At 47.0% G+C, this 18,872-nt stretch overlaps 1 protein-coding gene and 1 non-coding gene across 2 annotated transcripts in view; one reads left to right on the top strand and one right to left on the bottom strand.

Moving 5' to 3' along the window:
- LOC120849777 (uncharacterized protein K02A2.6-like) overlaps positions 1-18,872 on the bottom strand; it is a 53,737-nt gene that overhangs the window by 21,778 nt on the left and 13,087 nt on the right. The window lies entirely within an intron of this gene.
- Trnak-cuu lies at positions 10,856-10,928 on the top strand. The gene has a single exon. It is a non-coding gene; the product is annotated as a tRNA-Lys (tRNA).

Here is an 18,872-nt window from a genome sequence, read left to right as displayed (position 1 = left end):
TCGCTCAACCATGGACCTTGCATTGTGCCCCCATCACGCATATCTCCGCGCATTGGTCATCCACTCCAAGTAACACTCCCACGTGCCCGCACTACTATTTTTCTAGCCTCCTTTTTTCCTCAAGCAGCAGCAGACTGGAACGGCCTTCCCCACCACGTCACCGCCATCACATGTCCGTCCGTATTCATGGAGACTGTCGTCAACCGCCTTCCGACATGAATGTCTGTTAAATATACTTTTATATGTAACCCACCCCTTATGTAATACCCCTAACGGGGTCTTTAAGGTAATAAAATAAAATGAAATGAAATATCGGAAGAGGCTACTATTTCATAAACACGAAACGACAATAACGCACAACTTTTAAGGCGGCGGTCCAATGGCGGCCATCTTGAAGAAGCTTAAAATTTGAACCCCAGATGGCGATACCTATCTGTGTAGCCGAGAAACTGTGGTATGGGTCGTGGCGCCCATAAAGCAGCACTGTCACCTGTGCAAGTTGCACATTCAACGCGTGCTCTCGTCCGCGTCACGCAGTGCCAGCGCTGTAGCTACGCTAGCCCTGCCAGCTCATCTATCGGACGATGCCAAACTGGGTGGCTATTATTTTCCGATGTGGGCTTCTGATTCGCGGTACCGTAATTTCTGCATGCTTTCGTGCAATCAGCTTTCTAATATTTTGTGAATAAAATAAAAGAATTGCGCGGCATAAAAGTTTCTCAGGCCCTCTCCTTCAAGACACAGGTTGACAATGACATCTGCTTGAAAGGTACCGACGCTTCGCGACTGACTTATCTGATCAATACGATAACAATTGAAAAGCGGCTGGATGTTACAGAATGCTACTTCAGTAAACAAAAAGTTAGGGTTCGCACAAGCAGGAGATGGTGAAACATATTTTAAGACAAAACCCCGATACTTGAGGAAAAAAACAAATGAAGGACTTTGTCTGCTGTGTTTAGTGTTGTAGGCGCCGATATGTACTTCACGCGTTAACGAGTTAGCTCTACCTAGTTATTTTTTTTTTTTGTAACGAGTGACGCATTTAGTTACTTTTCTAGAAAAGGAATGAGTATAGCACTTAGTTACTTTTAAGGCCTAGTAAAGAGTAACGGTATTTTGTAACTTTTGAGAAGTGGCGTGTACAACAACGTTTAAACAGCCTCGTTTTTATTCTTACCTGAGTATGCGTATATTGCGCCAAAGGCAGATGGGCAACCCTAAAAAAACAGAAGAAAAAGAAACTAGACAGTATGACAGTATAGCAACGTTTATCGCTGAACACGTCGGCCCAGCTCTACAGCTGGGAATGTCCTTCACCCAGAGAACTCAAGAAGGTTCGCTGATTGAACCGTCTAGAATCGTGTACAGACGGAATGTAAACCCGGAGCTTGCAACACAAGGAGACACAGAACCCGTTGTCAACTTAAAACTTTAGAAGCAGAAAGAAGAAAAAAGAGAGGGGACTCTGAAGTGGCCTCTCAACTCTCCACGTCGCCTTTCGAGTGACGTACTCTGGGGGATCACGTGGTTTCCCCTTGGGTTCTCTTTTCAAAGACCCCAGCCGCTTCCTCCGCGATTGTCGACTTTTGAAGAATTAGCATAGTCGAAGGTCGCGGCGAGCGATCGACACAAAAGACGGGGCTGACGGGGTTGACGGCGAATGTAGCAACGGAGGGGGACAGGTTTTTGTTGACTTCCGCGCATCCCCCAGTGACCGTAGTTCCCGTAACAGCCACACAAGGCATGCAGGTCGGCAAATAATTAGTTTTTTTTTCCTTTGCGATTACGCAGCGGAACAGCCGTTTATCGGGGCAAGGTGTCGGTTTTATGTTACTTGTGCCTAGATAAACAATATAAAAATACAAACTGCCCATTCTTTGAACATTAAAATCCTTGCACTACCCCTATAAGGTGAGTTTTGTTCATTCTTTAAGTTCTGCGGGATGTCCGAGGCTTGAGCACCACCTGATGGTGTTTGCAAAGCAAAGGGTCTATAGATCGCTTTTGTGCGACGGTTGCCACGTTGAAATACGACGCGGTTGGGATGAGCGACAGAAAACTAAATTAAATAGTTTTAAGCATATCTACAATAAACAAAATAAGTACTACCAAGGAAAAAAGTAGAACTAGTGGCACGAACCCCTTTAAATTCTACCACCTTTCAATCGGCAAAAAAAAAAAACTTACTTTCTATTTTGACCCATCTCTGCTAAAATTCAACATGGCGGCCATAACGAACAAAACAAAAATGTCTATAGTCGCTGACAGCTTAAAAAACACACGGCGTGGACCATTATTATAATCTCACTTCTTGGTTCCTGACTGGTTCTTGGGTGCTCTTATCAGCTGATGCAGCAATCTGATTGGCTGCTGGACGATAATGAAATGCTTGGGACTCGCCACGCCCCGCGTGTCTGAAGTTGTCAAGTGACTCTACACCAACTCAACTCTATGACGTCACGCTAATGCGGTGGCGCTGCTGTCACCAATGCGCATGCGCAGACGGATTATCTCACGCGTATCTGGGCAAACGCGGGCTTGTTTGTTAACAGTGTGTATTGGTCGATACCCCGTTCAGCCCTATGCTGAGAATGCGGTGGGAGCTACGTGCCCGCCAGACCAATAGATTCCTCCCTTTCCTCACGTGGCCCGGATCTCTGCGCGAGGGTATCGGTAAAGGGCATGATCACGTGGGCGAAACGGAAGTGCATGACTCGTCCAACGAATACCTTAGCTTCCATCTCAATATTTGCTTAGGGTTGAACGTAGGAGCATTTAGGCCGCCGTTATTGCATTGCGCAGATAATTTGACCTCGGATGATGATCGACTTAATTGGCCAGACTTAATTTATGAAATGGTTTATCAAATCGAATAAACAACAGCAAAAAAAGAATAAAAATATGCGGATTATTACGTGGGTTATTACAGTTTATTCTAAGATCCATGAAGTATCGCTTACTGAATCTCTGATATGGTTTATAATATCTACTAGACAATAAAGAAAAACACACAAAAGCGGTTACAACGTTGGTCAATATTGTTTATTTTTATGAGATTCACGAAGTAACCGAAAAAAAACGATCATGAGTCGCAGGCTTTGGAGAAATGTGCCTTAACAGGGCCGCACCCGCAGGCCAATAGTACATCACGCCTCGGCGGTTCCGGCTGTATATCCGGGATGATGTAATAGAATCGCTAGAGTAATAAAGTAAAAAGAAAAAAAAGACAACGCCGATATATGTTTTTATGTACTATTTATTTCTGGTTAAGAGCCGAAATAAAGCCAATAGAACGGAGCTCCGAAGATTACCGAAAAGTCCTCGGGAGGAAACGGCGGGTTCGTGTTTCGCACAGCAAACCGGTGTCGCTCCCTAATGCCTTCGCCGAATGACGGCGGGAAGCGATGAAATATTATCGCCGGGTCATTAGGAGAATGGCCAGGGTCTGGGCGTCCATCCGCCCCGGAGAGACGAATCGGTCCCGGGGATTTGCCTGATCCGGGATTTTGAGAGACGTGCCTCCGAGGAACCGACAGAACCCAAAGCCTCCCCAATGAACGGTGAGAACATCGAGAAACGAAAGGGGCGCTCGTCGACCCTGACCTTACGACACGTTACAATGCTCGTCTGAAGCTCTCGCAGACTCATGTTCAACGATCTGGCATTAACCGGTTAAGAGAAAGAACTAACGCTATTGTTTTTTAGCTGTATTCCCCTCACCGTCCACTAACAGGGCGGCGCTGCGGGTTACCCACGAAGTCCTCCCTTTTATATGCGGTCCCTATGAAGGAGAAGGAAAACCGTCTTGTCTGATTCCGAATTGCAAGAAAATTATGTCTGAAGGACTGGATATGGTAAGGTACAGTTTTACGCGTTCTTTTTTTTTTTATTATTTGATCCCAACGAATAATGAAACGGAGCATTATTTGTTGGAGGGCAAAATGAATTTTCATGCAGAGCTAGACACAGTCGATGCATATAGCCGGGGTTCACACTGCTCACACATCATACAAAATATAGTCTGCAAACACCAGCCACTGTGGTTCGAATTCCGTGTGCCAAGTTTTCTGCTTCAACTCATTGTCATGTGGTATTCGAAGCACTGCTCTCGCGGTGACTCGCGTCCGAATCCGTTTGAAAGCTGTCTTTTGTATGATGTATTAGCCCTTTCTTTGGTCGGCAGCAAACTTAGTGGCGCCATCTGTTGGGTTGCCCCGGCACACTTCGGGTTTAAGCATATTTCCTAATTTTTTACTCATCATTCTTGTATCATAAGAGTGAATTAAAGAAGTCAAGAAACAATTATTCTGCTTTTGCGAAATATTACTCAACATCACTCCCTTGCGTTAATAACCGAATACGCTTAGTTTTTCTTTCTAAGCTATAGGCAACCGGCAAATAAATTCGAGAAATATTGCCGCGCGCGCAGCTGGCGAAGTGGGCAGCGCGCGCGTGGCCTAATGGTTATCGCCCCTGCCTCCCACGCGAAGAGCCAGGGTTCGATTCCTGGGAGCGCCGCATCTTTTGTTATTCCTGAAATTTATTTTTTTTGGTAGATTCGAGAATAATGTTGGGCGTATTCGAGGTCCGATTATTCCAGAAGCTCACGCATGTACATAAGGGGCGCCGCGCGGCGAACCGAACTGAGTTTTCGCCTCAACGTTGATCCTGCTGCTTCGCCGCTTTCGACGCCCGCGACGCTCTGTTGTTATTTTTTTTTTTTTTTTGCCTCTTATTCCTGGGCACAAGTTCGCCCCATTAAACGTTTCAGTTTTCTCAGTTATTTCGTTGTTTTGTCACCTTGTCATTCGTGACAATATGAGCATCGTTCATCCCCTCAACATGGTGCCAGAACAAGCGGCCACGTGGCCTGGTGCCTATCCTATGTCGCCAACATTAATCATAGCCACGCGCTGGGGTTGGCAAAGTAGAAAACTCGTGCTGAGCTTCAGGCATTGTTAGAGTTCGGCTATTCCCATCACCGCAGTGTCCGCCGTGGTATTGATAGTTACGAGTCGAAGTCGAGTGCTCATGCAGTTCCCATTTTGAATCCATGAGCCGCCCTCGGCTGTAGTCATGCGGGTGGTTTCTATCCTACAATTACGTCATCTAGCTTAGCGAAGAAGCTTCTTAATCAGTGGCGGCCCGTGCGAGTACACTTGGGCCAGACTAGGACCTGTACGCCCCTGTAAAGTTATGAACATTCCAACCCGATGTCATTTCAGGACCCCTTTAAAGGGGCACGAAACCAAATTTACATGAGCGCGAGCTTTCTACCCCTCGCTTCAAAATCGGCCAGTGAGAAGCGCAATGCGTATCGCGCTCGTGACTTTAATAGACGCTTTGCAGCAGCTGTGCATGGACGACGCCATAACTGACCTTCAGTTTTCGTTTCCTCTTATTTCGTTGATTGCACTTCATCTTTACCATAGCAGGCCAGGTTATTGCCACATTAGATTCAACTGTGTCCTTTTCTAAAGCATCGGCTTTTGTAGAGGATCGTCAAATACCGTTTCAGTTGCTCGGCATCTCGGTAAGACAAGAGAAGGTCAGCAATGGCGGCTGTAATTTGGCGGGTGTGTAAAGCGTCTATAGTTCTTGCGCGGTCAAGGGTGCTGTAGTTGCGAGCCTTGCCGGTTGAGGGCGTCAACGCGTGAGAATCTCGCCTAGCAATATAATATCCGAGGACTGTACGCCCCATGACCTATGGATAGCTTGCCCGTAACGTAATGCCACGAGCGTTTGGTGCTAGTTTCACACCGCAGAGGTCGTAGCTCAAGGGTACCAGTAGGTAGAAATATACGTTATTACCCGGCAATGGCGACACTTGCAAGCTATGTATTCAAACACTGTAAGTTCGATCCAGAACCAGTGCCAAAATTGGTGTTGATTCAGCTATCATTTGGCAACCAAATCAGCAGTTACGACAAATATCGTACAGTTAGTGCCCACAGTAACCTGGTGACAGGGTTCTGCTCGGCGCCGCCGAGTTCCAATAGACGATTCAATTCACGGCATCTGGCTGCCGCCATGTCTCTGCTCGTTCGGGCAAGTACGTGCAATTGTAAGCTTGCCAAAGGCAACGTTAAGCGCGATCCAAATCAACGCGTCTTTTTGCGGCTGTAGGTCGTGCGCGCCCCGGATGTGACGTATTGCGTGACGTTTTTGCTGTTTCCGGCGCGCTTTCTGAGTCAGAACCGTGCGGTTTGGTTTGGACGGTGCCAGTTTCGGGTAAGCGCGCACGCGCGCATGCAGGCACGAGCACCCTCTGGCGGTGAAATGACGACCAATCGAAATGCAGCTTTGGTCCCGAGCGAGTGTCCAATGAAAATTAATCTGTGGGATGGTTGCGCCTGGTTGCGCCTGGTTGCGCCGTCCCCGTCTTCATTCCTTTGCTTTCGTGATGGCGTTTCGTGAGGATCCCACGTACGAAGCTGGATTGCTGAGCTGATGAACCTTTGTGTGGTAAGGTAGTACGTCAGCAATGCAAGAACCGTCAACATGACTCGGCTGACTGCTTTTGCGGCTGCATGTGAGCGGTACTTGAGTATCAGCAAAAAGCAGCGAAGGGCAATCTGCACGCTGTTGAGGTCTAGAAAGACGCTCGGCGAGTACGCCACCACTGTGCGACAGATGTACCAGGACCCCGACGGCCGGGACTTCTTCGAGTCCTTCCGTATGTCAAGAGCAAGGTAAGTTGTGCTAGCTTTTACTTGGTATGTTTAGTATATTTTTCATCATATGTACCACCGCATAAATATTAACGTGAAGCGTGCACCATCTCAGTGAAATAAGGCACTGTACTTTCGCGAGACGGCAAATTCACATGGTTTATACGTCTAAACGCCTGGCTGACTACATGAAGATACTTTGGAAGGTCAGTTTGTAGGTTTAGCGTTTTAGGTTTAAACCGATAAAAATATGTCTAATCTGTTTTCTAAAATTCGGTTATAACCAAAAAAGGTTAGTTTCTTAGGGCCGCGTCGAGGTGGGTGGGGGAGGGGGGAGAGGGGCTTGCAAGGTTCGACATTGTGTGACGTCTTCGTAATAGCCCTCTTCCGAGGTTCAATATGCAACAAAAGAGGTCTTGGGTTGGCTTTCGCGGGATATCTGTGTCCTTTCTGTGATCGGGCTCAGTTTGTCAAGTCCCTGTTCTTAAAAAAAAGTTCGGGTGCACGTCATGCACTTCAGAAGACATCGAGGAAAGCCGTTGACACCTTCTTCTCAACACTCTCTCAAACTTCCCTGTGCTTAAAAACATAAATACAATAGATTTTGTTTTGCCATTTCACTGGTTTCTGTACGGTCATCACCTCAGACGGTCACGCCGTCAGAATGGGAAGGAAAAAGAAGCGTGCCCGCGAATTCCGCGATTTTGAGGCGTGTCCTGACGGAAGTTGTAGCGAAGACCACGCATATATATGTGCCGTTATTCTTTGAGTGATCATCTGATCCCGTGTCCGATGGTGTTTCTTTCATGTTCACCGAAAAAAAACGGTAAATTTTTTTAAGAATAAATATACACCGAAAAAAAAAACGAAAATCGAATTTTAAATTAAACACCGAAAAAAGTACGCCGAATTTTGAAAAAATGAGAACCGAAAACGCGGAACCCTAAGTATAATTAAGTATAAGTTAGGTGTGGGAGGAATTGTAGTCGCACAACAAATGAACCGGAACTCCATTTTGGTAGACTTCGCGCTTGCACCCGCAAACCAACAGGCATGCAGGTTCTGCTAAAAGTCTTGCCGCGACGTCCCATTGTGCTCCCCCCCCCCCCCCCTCCATTCCCCAAGACCAGCACGGAATAAAGACATTTCCATACAGTTACTTACTGGTTAGTTTACTTTGAATTGGTGTTTGGCTGCATGTTATGATGTAAGTGCCAGCATTTCTTGGAGCCTAGAAAGACTGCAGAGTGCACACAAACTGGTCCTGGGGCAGCCGGCATGCAGTTCTATTCGCTATAAAATAGGTTGATGCGTGATTAAGATGAGCGAAGTGTGTTGCTATGTTTAAATTGAAGGCACATTTTATATTTCAATGACATTGGGCTTAAACATTGCACTTTCAACGTAATAAATGGTAAAAAGTTTGTACCTTTCTAACTTCTATGTTTTGTGCTTTAACTTAAAGGCTCCTACAAAGTTTGTAGCATCCCCAAATAAAATATGGTATAATTTCTGTGGTTCCACCACTATGCAGATTGTTGTGCAAAGGTAGTACAAAGTAAAAGTGATGTTTTGTAGATCTTGGCATATTCCAGGTAATTTGGACACTTTTCTTTGATGGTTTCAACTATAAAGTTTCCGAGACATGGGAGGCAGCTTCCATGAGTGGGCATCTCGAAAACGGATATGGTTGGAAAAACGGATATGGTTGGCCAGTCGAAAAAAGTCGAATTCACCACAAAAGTTCGACTCTTTCGAACTTTTTGAAAAAATTCGACAAAGGTTCGACTAATATGCGCATGCGCGACAGGCTGACCAGCTGACTTCGGATTGTATGTTGATGGCTAAGGGATGAATTAAGGGCAGCACTGTTTAGTTATTTGAGTTAATACAGTACGAAAATTAAGTTATTAACTTGTTCAGTAATTAGGTTCTTTAAATTGCAACTGTTCATAAAATTAAAATACCCATTTGCATAAAAAAAATTCTCCAAACCTAGACATGCTTGTATCAAGGTCTGGCCACGGTGTCTACGAAGTTGAACCGGTCGAATCTGGTTAAAAGTTTGAAGGTTCGTCGAACCCCGAAAGTTCGACCTACAAATCGGGTTCGACAAAAGTTCACGACACCCCTAACCACAACCAGGGATAAGCAAAATACATGCAAATATGTATAAAAATACAAATACAAAATACTTCGTCAAAAATGTATTTCATTACAAATCTAATTACATTTCCAAGAAAGCATTTAATTACAAGATACAAATACAACCAGATGTATTTGGTCTCCTCCAAATACTTTTCCAAATACATTCCTCAAAATTTGCGTCAGCGACTTCAGGGCACCTGCAACGGGTTTCTGGATATCTCATTTTAATTTTGCATCGCACACTCGGGAGTTAGTGTGCGAGGCTCTAGTAACGTAATAGAAATAATATCACAAAAAAAATGTAATCAGCTTGGACAAAACAGGTGAAAAAGTACAGATCTTCAAATAGCTTTTTTTGTCGATTACATTTTGGTATAAACCAACAAAGAACCGAAACGACCAAGACGCGCAGCACTAGCTAGAAAAGTTTTTATTGTTTTTTTTTTTTTGTTTTTTTTTTTTTACCCGCGCATAGAATGTTGCAGGCAAAAATATGGATGGAAATCAGGCTGGAAAGCATCACAATCTGTTACAGGCACTTGTTTAGCCAGTCTGCCCGTGAACGTCGATTTTGTCACTATTCTTGCCCTGGACTAGCACCGTAATCACGAAGTCACTAAACGCTTGTGCTTGATTGAGAGACACTGCATACGGTGCAGAACGTAGTTTTCTTCCAGCTCTAGACAGTGACAATAAATTTGAGGAATGTATTTTCGGCCACAAAATTGTATTTACTTGCAATTGTATTTGAAATACCCACGTTTTAGTATTTAAATACACTCGTCAAAAACATTACCCAATTTGTAATTAAATACAAATGAAAAATACTCAAAGTATTTGAAATAGTATTTCAAATACTTGTATTTGAAATACTGCCCATCCCTGACCACAACACATGATTTTGTGCTAAATCAAAATTACGCAAAATATAGTATGTATGGACGGTAGTTACGATCAAAACAAATTGGGAGTTTTCTTTTTGTGGTGCATGGAAAAGAGTTTTTGAAGATGTCAGTGCTTTTAAGTGAAGATATCCCACAGATTCTGTGTTTTTGGTGAAGATATCCACAGATTCGGTGTTTTCCCATGTAAATAAAACCCAAGCCCCAGGGCACGTGCAAAATACTTAGAAACGCGTACTGGTACCGATAGGAAAAGAAACGTGACAAGGGTTTTTATGGAAAGAAGTAGCCTCAAGCAGCGGCGTAGACTCTCTATTTTCCCGGGGGGGGGGGGGGGGGGGTGCTTTTTTATGCAATTTTTTTTTTACACCGGCAATTATCAGTAGTTTATTTTAGGGAGCACGTTTTACAGTGTATGTATATCGTCATGTGTGTCCGTCGCTGTGTGCGTTTTGTTTACATGCCATTAGTAGAAGCTCGTCACATGGCACGTAAACAGCGTCTCGGTAAAGATCATGGCCCGGGGGGTGGGGGGGGGGGCGGGGGGGGGGGGGGGGGGGGCTCTGTTCCCCACGGATGTCACCAGGGGGAACACGAGCCCCAATGCCCCCCCCCCCCCCCCCCCCCCTCAAAGTCTACGCCTATGGCCTCAAGGGCGGTTCAGTGGACGCTTTGTTCCGGACTAACACGAGATGCAACTATATAATCAAGACTTTCTTCCCGTAAAGCACAAGTTTTTCTAATAAAAAAAAAGCTAATTTCTTTTGTTTATTTTGATTAAACCGTTTGGCGGGTAATTTTCGGGGTTTATCGCTATTTACCGAAAACACGGAGCATGCGACGAAAATACATGCGACCAGGCCGCAATTCTGCATTTTCTACGTCACCCATTGTGGGCCAAGCCATAGATTGGAGACGCGCAGAACACGAGCCTGAACCCTGACGCAGCTCCGTTCCAGCGCAGGCCTCCGGAGGATGACGTAGCAAATCAATTATAATAGCCTTGTTACCTCGCAGTTGTTGCTTGACTACGAGCCAATATGATAAGGACACGCACGAGCGGTACAAGCGTCTACGCCCCTGGCCTAGTGCCAAGGACCTGTTCTACCTCCAAGGGTACGTTAGAGTGTCGCCCGGCTAGCTCAGTCGGTAGAGCACGAGACTCTTAATCTCGGGGTCGTGGGTTCGAGCCCCACGTTGGGCGTGTTCATTTTTGTTTTCTTATGTCCGTGCAGAGCAGTTCCTTTTCTGAAGCATCCGCTCATTTATTGCCTGCCCTTGAACCGACCTTCTGCGCCTCGTCTTGGGGGCTGCCCTTTCTGGGTGCTGCGTGCGCCCCAGATGAATGCGACATCAGTATAGGAAAAAAGGGGCAGAGGAAAGGGAACGCCTCCAACTCAGCTACTGTGCCTCTTTCCAACTCCCACCACCGACGTCATAGCATGCACCATTCTCGTGAAAGCGTCAGGTTCCTCCAGGGTCAGCAGCTCTTGGAAGCTCATTCTTTCCGGCGCCTTTCCGTCAGCCAAACCTTTTTTTTTTTTAGAAAGAGTAAGAGAGAGAGAGGGGGGGGGGGGAGGGGTGGCGGTGAAACTATACCCGTTTTCACGTCAAGAATCGTAGTAGAAACAGTCAGACTCCTCACGGAGCATTACTAATTTTTAGCTTTATGTGGAGAATTAAGACATATGTAGGTGATTTCTAGATTATAAATATGTTATCTTATCAAGACGTACACGTTCCAAACGCCAAAAGCATCGCTTTTTCCTCCGACAACCAAATCACGTACCCAGGATTTTCCTTTCGGGGGGGGGGGGGGAGGCCGGGCCCTATAGCCCCCCCCCCCCCCCCCCTTCCTGGCTACGTGCCTGCTCGTAAGAACTTCTTCGCGCCGCGTATGAAAACTGCGCAAAACTTGCTTTTTCTTGAGGTGAAATCAGGTATAATCAAAATGGCGATGTATTTAGTGATGTGCAATTTTTCACGCTAAGTGTACAATAGAAACATACCTTTTACGGATTCCAAAGTTGATTAGTACACAGTAATAAACCACAAAAATTTTCTACAAAGAAGTATGTTCCGAGAAACTGAGGGAAAGAACACAAGAATGCGCGGAGACGTAAAAAAAAAAAAAAAAAAAAAAAAAAAAAAAAAAAAAAAAAAAAAAACAGCAATTTTTTTTTAAACAAACAAAGATTGAGGTTAATTTTGGCGTATTTTTATCCCGTGAATCTGAATATCACTTTCGTTTTCCTCGATGATGCAACTAAACGCGAGAAAACACGAAAAAACTCCGACCAGTCGTGACGTCATATTAGGATCTTTGGGCCGCCAAGCGCGTGTCGCTCGTGCGGGCAGCGCGTGCCATTGCAAGCTTGCCCACGTACGGACTGGAAGTGCGCGCTCTCTTTCTTTCCTTACGGCCTTTGCAATCGCCCGGGAGTCAATGGCATTTTTTCTCCGTATGTAGTTCACTTGCTTGCCGCCAGGGGCGCAACCACCTCACCCCACTTCACCCCACTCTGAGAGTCCCTTCGAGCTACTTTGCGCTGGTGTTCGAGCTTCGTAAGTTGTTGTTTTGGCAACGGTTCCTCAGAATACTTCCGATTAACCGTGCAAAGACGGTCACGGACAGAAACCAAAAATCAGCTGGCTATATGCACAAGCCCTCGAGGAAGCACTTTAGGCTGTAGTATGCACTGTGCGAAAATTGTACAGACTACTACACCCTCGTCTAGAGCAGCTGACCGACTTCGTGTGCGGCCTATGAAATGATGATGCAGACCACGGCGATAGATAGATTGGGCCGGCCTACATTTCACGGGAGTGCACGAAATATTTATCATTTAAAGTTCTCCCACGTAAAAGGGGTCCGATCTCCTCCTGTTCTTGAGTTGCAACAGAAGTCCTGGAGGTAAAAAAGAGTATAGTTTTTCCACAATCACATTCGCTGTCTCTACTTACTACTTGTTACTCCCGAATCTCTCGGAGATGTGCGTCAAATATTCACCGTTTTGGACTCATCAGAAGCGCATTAGATAGTGGTTGAAGCTCTCAACGTAAGGATCAGGCGTCAAAGGCTATAAAAATCTCGGCCGTAAGTTGCGACAGCGTTAAGATACACTGTCAGACGTGCTTTGTGCAAACGCCAAAAGGTAGCGCAGGGGTGAGGTGACAGCGCCCACCGCGAATTGCGGTGGGAGGTGGCGATTGCCCCTTTTGCAAAGGCCGTAAGAAGAGAAAGAGAGCGCGCGCTTCCAGTCCGTCCGTGAGAAAACTTACTACTGGTGACGCCAGCACGTGCGGGGCGTGGAACACCAATCCCTGCATCCTCTTTGATGCCTGGGTAATATAGCAATAGGTCTATTGGCGACGTGCGCGATCGAAAGCTCCGCTGTGGTCGGCCTGCCGCGATTGGCCGAATGCTGACTATGACGTCAGCAAAAGATTTCTCATCGACGGAAATAAGAAGAATGTAAAAACTTTAATTTTTTTCGGTGTTGGCAGTGTTATACCCCTGTCAGACGGACTAGTTTAGTGTCACTACAAGCGAGTGCACTTCAAGCCGTCGAAACACACTCTAAGTGTGTTGGTGCTACACGGGAAAACTTAGTGTCACTCCAAAATGATGGCAATGACGATGGGTAAGTAATGGATGGGTACGGAAAATATTAGAGTGCATACGCATTTTTTCATAAATAACTTCGTCGTCTTGTTAGAAACACGTTACCACACATTGTAGCGCTAAGTCACGAGCTTTAATCCAAATTTAAATCCAATTTGATAATTACGAACAGCCATTACAAGCCAGTGACACACGTCCGCACGCCAGTACGATGCTCATCCAGGGTCGCTAAACTCGTCAAAGATATTCTTTGTGTCATGACATAGTAGAGGGAGGAGCCGAAAAATTGCTGCGAAGTTTTCTTTTCACAACAAACCCGCAGATCCGTTTGTCTTCGTGACGTTTTTCATTGAAGGGACGAAAAATTCCTACTCCTCCCTAGGTGCCGAACAAGAGCAGCACGAGAGAGCGCGCGGAGACAGCCGTAGCTCATACGTGTGACGTCATGACAAAGATTATCAGCTGCGACCGACATCTTTGATGGTCTCTAAAAATCACGATGGAGGCTTGGGTAATTGCATTCTAAAATCAACACCGTCGAAGTGGATAGTCTGGTATCGTTCTTATTTCCGCCGATAAAGCGGATTTTACTGTAAAGCGTCCCTGGCGTTCTTTTGATGTATCTCGGCCTTTCGAATCTGGCCAAAGTGTAGCCCGACGTGGCTAGGTCACAACCAGCCGATTAGCGTTGTCCACTTTAGGGCGGATTTCGGTCCGGCCCTTCATCGGCGGGATAAAATCATTTTATGGTAGACATTCGAAGATCAGTCAGTTTGGGATTAAGTATGTGTTCGTCAACGGAAGTAAGGAAATAAAAGTAATGTCAGGTTGTCAATATTGGCGGTGATGCTTCAAGAACGCGAGGACACTAAACTTGTCATCGTCGATTTGAACACGCACCATCAAATGTGTCCTTCACAACTGATAACCCTGACTCCGACGTCAAATGTATCAACTATAGGAAGTATTCACTGGCGGTATAACTGTGTGCGCGACTGCAGAGTGCGCGCTGATGGCTAGCTTCCAGGGTTCTTTGGCAACGTGCATTTCACACCGTCAAAATGGCCGGTCTTAGCAGCCTATTAATGAGGGCTCGTTCTGAAGCCAGGGTATGGTTCACATAATAAACGTTTCAATCAATCATGCGCTCTAGACAGCACCCACAAATATGGCGCCCAGTGAATACTCCTTATAAAAGGAAGTCACTGAACGCGCCCGCACACTACGTGCCCTGGCACGAGCCTTTCGCTTGGAAGTCTGTCATGGCCGCTCTTGAGTTCATGGAACGCGAACCGTTTTAATTCCAGAATCTCTTGAACCGTTATTTCGAAAATTGCAGGCTGTGCTGTTCCTCGCCAATGCTCCTTGCAGGGTCGTCGAAACAGGAGGATGGGGAGCGGGGCGATTTAACCCCCCCCCCCCCCCCCCCCCCCAGTGGCGTCGAAAGAGGGGGCAAGCGGCATAAAGGTGTAAGGGGGGGGGAAAGGGGGGGGGGGGGGGGGGGTATCGCCCTAGCCCCGAACCACGATAGCATTTCAGAGAGTTATAATAAAATATTAAGATGTTCGGGGAATTGAATATCCCTCTTCCTCACCACAATCACCTCCCCTCTCTCCCTCTCTCTCTCTCCCAAACAATTTCTACGGCCCTTATTGAGAGTCCTATTTGTGTGTGTGCGTGCGTGTGTGTGTGCGCGCGCGTGAGCGTGTGTGTGCCTGTGTGTGTGTGTTCGTTTGCGTGTGTTGGTTGTACCTTTCTTTAGAGTGCAGCTCCTCGGCGCGCGTTTCCGGGTGTCGCCGTCGGCGTAACCGGCCCGCTAAATTTAGCGCGAAAATTGACGTCACATCACCTCAACACCAATTCAATTCCCCGCTACGTGACTTCAACACCAATTAACTTCCCCGCTAGATTGTCATGTGATGTCATTTTCTCCGCTAAATCTAGCGGGGAAACTGAATGGGAGGAGGAGAGGAGGAGAGGAAGAGGGGGCGAGGAAGGGTATACCCTCCTCTCCGTACCCTCCCCTATTCCTCAAAAGCTGAGCTCTAATTTAGCATTACAAAGATTTGTAAACGTCTTTAAGTTTTTTTAATTCCCTTTCTCCGGCTATTTTTTTTTTTTTTATTTCCCGTCCTCCTTTATCTCTCAGACATTACCGACGTCAGTCCACACACGGTCCCTGGGTGACCCCAGTGGCGTTGTGGACAGTAGCGGAGGATGAGTTCTAAAGCCGCCTACACCGGGCACCGGCTCCACGACATCACAAAGTTCAATCTTCGCCTCGATTCCGAAGCGAAGATTTTGGCCTCAAATAACTCCTTCCCAAAGTTGTGAAACGTCACTCTGTCGACACCAATAACTTCCACAAAACGACGATCTTGCGACGAGAAAGTTCAGAGTATTTACCGGCCGCCTAGGTACAATGTACGCATCATTAGGGAGTTGTAGTAGATCGTTTTCCTCCTCCGCTACGATATCCCGGAAGAAAACGCCGCAGCTGCGCATGCGCGTCGCCAGCCTTGTCTGCATAGTTCAAGGTCTTGTGGCGGATTACGGAGTGCTATCCTGGTGCTTAGCGGGCTACGGAAACGGTCTACTACAATTCCCTATTGACTCTAACGCGGCGTATACGGATGTAGGGACACTCGGGCGAGACGTCATCAGTGCAGCCGTTCAATCGGCTGGCCCCACAGCGTTGTTCGCACGCGCTCCGATGAAGCTCGCTACGACTTTGCGCTTCACATTCTCGCTGAAATTGGAGCACCGAGAGAGCTTCGATGATTGACATCTCGTCCCGCGTGACGCCCTCGTCGCGACAGTCCAATGAGCGCGCTCCGCGAACTTCGGCCCCAACTTTGTGTCTGACGAGTTTAGCGACCCAGATCGAAACGAGCAGGGGTAGGGATTGAACCCAGGATTCCTGGGCTCTGCAGAGCGAGCTCTCGCTCCGCGTGCTCCGAGCTGGTGTGCGCGAGCCCACTCGGCCACTCGCCACTCGCCACAACGAAACATCATGGTGTGTGTGGAGGACGAGCTGGAGGGCGATATCCGCGATGTTGGAAAGTGGAAGCGCGTGGTTGGGTCACCTTTCTCGTGAGTGCCCAACGCCTTTCAGACGAGAGGCAGCTGGACCTGGATGCCGACGCACAGGCAAGAATGTCAAGTGACATCGATCAGCATCTGCAGGCCAGTGCCTTCACCATACCCGCTCTCATGACCGACAACCTACCCGTGATCAGTCGAGAACGGTGGACTTTCCAGAGGAACGAACGGTGGTTCGAAGACACCTTGCCCCATTTGGGCGAGTTCCATTTCAAGCAAGCCTTTCGCGCCTCCCCTGCCACCTTCAGACTCCCGGTGAAGTCTTGCAGGTGCCTCCTGGCCGTCGCTGGCCGTCGCGCAGGGCCCTAGGCTGGAAACTAGTTTAGACGCTTGTTTTTTCTACAATGCGCAACTTTCCTGCCAACAGAAAACAAGTGCGCATCTACTATTACTCCTATAAAAATAATACTAATTTTACGCAGCGTTAATTTCTTCTATTATTTTGGGGGTTGTGTGGTATGTTTATACAGCCTAGAACTTGGTCTGCCAAACAGGGGCGACGAGTCTCCCAGCTGTAGATGGGCAATTTAGCCAGTGCAGTACAACCTGCTAGCCTGGGGTCTTTAACGTGCACCACGCACACTCTAAGAAAAAAGGGAGGAAAAAAGTAGCAACGGCGCGCCTTCCTCCCTTCTACCGACGCGCCTCCAAGCGGACACGAGAAAAGGGGAGGAACGAAATGTTTTTCTCCTTCTCCAGGCAGACGGGAGAAAGCTTTCGCCCTCCCGACTCATCGTCTTTCGGTTTCGTTTTTCGAGCAGGTCGCGCACGTTGTTTAATAAATAGCTGTTGAGTTGATTGAGCTTCAGCAGCAGCGAAGGCCGCCTGTAATTACGTCTTCTAGTGTAAACGTCCAGAACATTTCGGTTGCATTGACATTTTTAACACTAATTTTATAAAACGAGCAAACGAAGCCGCTAGAAACAGCGAAGTTCCGGAGCAGTGCCAGCAGCGCCACGTACACTGGGGGATGGCCGTCTCCGGATTGCGTGACTCGCGCGGCACGGAACTACAGCCACTGCAGGCTGCAGCACTACAGACTACAGTAGCGAAAGCACGCGGAACTGTGTCGACGTTTTCGACGTTATGGAAACCGCAGGAACTGCGTCCAAGACAGGCAGGTTTTGCTGCCGGCTGCCTGGGTGCCTTCCCCCCTGAGTTTGGTTCTGTTTTCCGATGCTGAGTGCAACCGGCGTTCAACGTGGTTTTGTGTTTGTGCGTGTCAGCAACATAGCCGCAACATCGTGATGACAGTGTTAGGTTGTGAACAGAAGACTGGAATTATCGCCGATGTAACCATGTGTTCGCGTATCAGTGGTGTAACAAGAAGATAAGATCGTAAACTGTTGGGCGTTGATGCCGCTGGTCGGGTTGTGATCGGAGGGGGCGGGGTGTCGCAGGTTGACATTCTGCTTTACATTAAAAAGTTTAATACCACTTGAGGGATTACGTGCAATCGATCAACGTGCGGATAGTCATGTTGGAACGCTGGTCTGAACAGTAGAAGCTCCTATCGTACAGTGGCCAATGTGACTGTCGCAATTGTCTCGTCCCCGACAGCGATTGCGCTCAAGGGCAAGGACTGAACAGTACGAAATCGTGACGTAAAGTACGTATATTTACAGTATGGAATTTCGGCATTAAAAACAATAGTAGGTAAAATCGAAAAAAAAGCTACCCTTTATTTTGCTGTTTAATTATACGGTTGCTGGAGAAACTGCCCTCCGTGGTGCGCTGGGATGAGCGCTAGAAGTTTTCGGGCTCGCCACGGCGTAGTTCCGTACACTTAAACCTGCCGCAAGTCGCGGCTTTGACTGCATTCAAGTTGATCGAAAAGCAATTTCTCAGTCCGTGAAGCATCACTTCCAGCTGACTGGATATCCGCTCTACCGAGATTAATTCAAACGGCAATTGCAGCTTTGCGCGAACAGCACAAATAGAAAAACAAATAGAAATACAAGCTACGACGTGCCGTGTGGGGAAACAAACTCATGGCTTCGAACCGCATTGGAGCGGCTTGATTTATTGGCTTTCAAATAATTACGGCATGATTGAGCGTTTACTTTTTAATAAGAGATTCAACCCCTGAGCCATTCAAAATACTCTCAGAGGTATGACATTGCAGGGAAAAAATCAACATGCTGGGAATATTTTTTATTGCTTAGGGAGTCACCGAAAAGTTCCGCACGTTCAAAACGACCAGTATAAAAGACGGAAACGCAGAGCACGGGTGTAGTGTTCGGGTTAGTGTGGTGTTCCGTTGTATTGATATTTGTGTGAGCAGTGCATGTGCTTAATATATGTTCACCTGATGCTTCTAATAATGTGTATGGGTGTCATGTGTGTATTGTAGAGGGTCCTCAGGTGCAGTAGTGGCTTGAAAGAAGCCAATTATTTTTTGTAGAACATGAATTGGGCGGT

Source organism: Ixodes scapularis, unplaced genomic scaffold (genome assembly GCF_016920785.2).
Source record: "Ixodes scapularis isolate PalLabHiFi unplaced genomic scaffold, ASM1692078v2 PGA_scaffold3__209_contigs__length_174095766, whole genome shotgun sequence".
In the NCBI taxonomy this organism is placed as follows: Eukaryota; Metazoa; Arthropoda; class Arachnida; order Ixodida; family Ixodidae; genus Ixodes; species Ixodes scapularis.
This window is presented reverse-complemented; position numbering and strand designations above follow the sequence as displayed.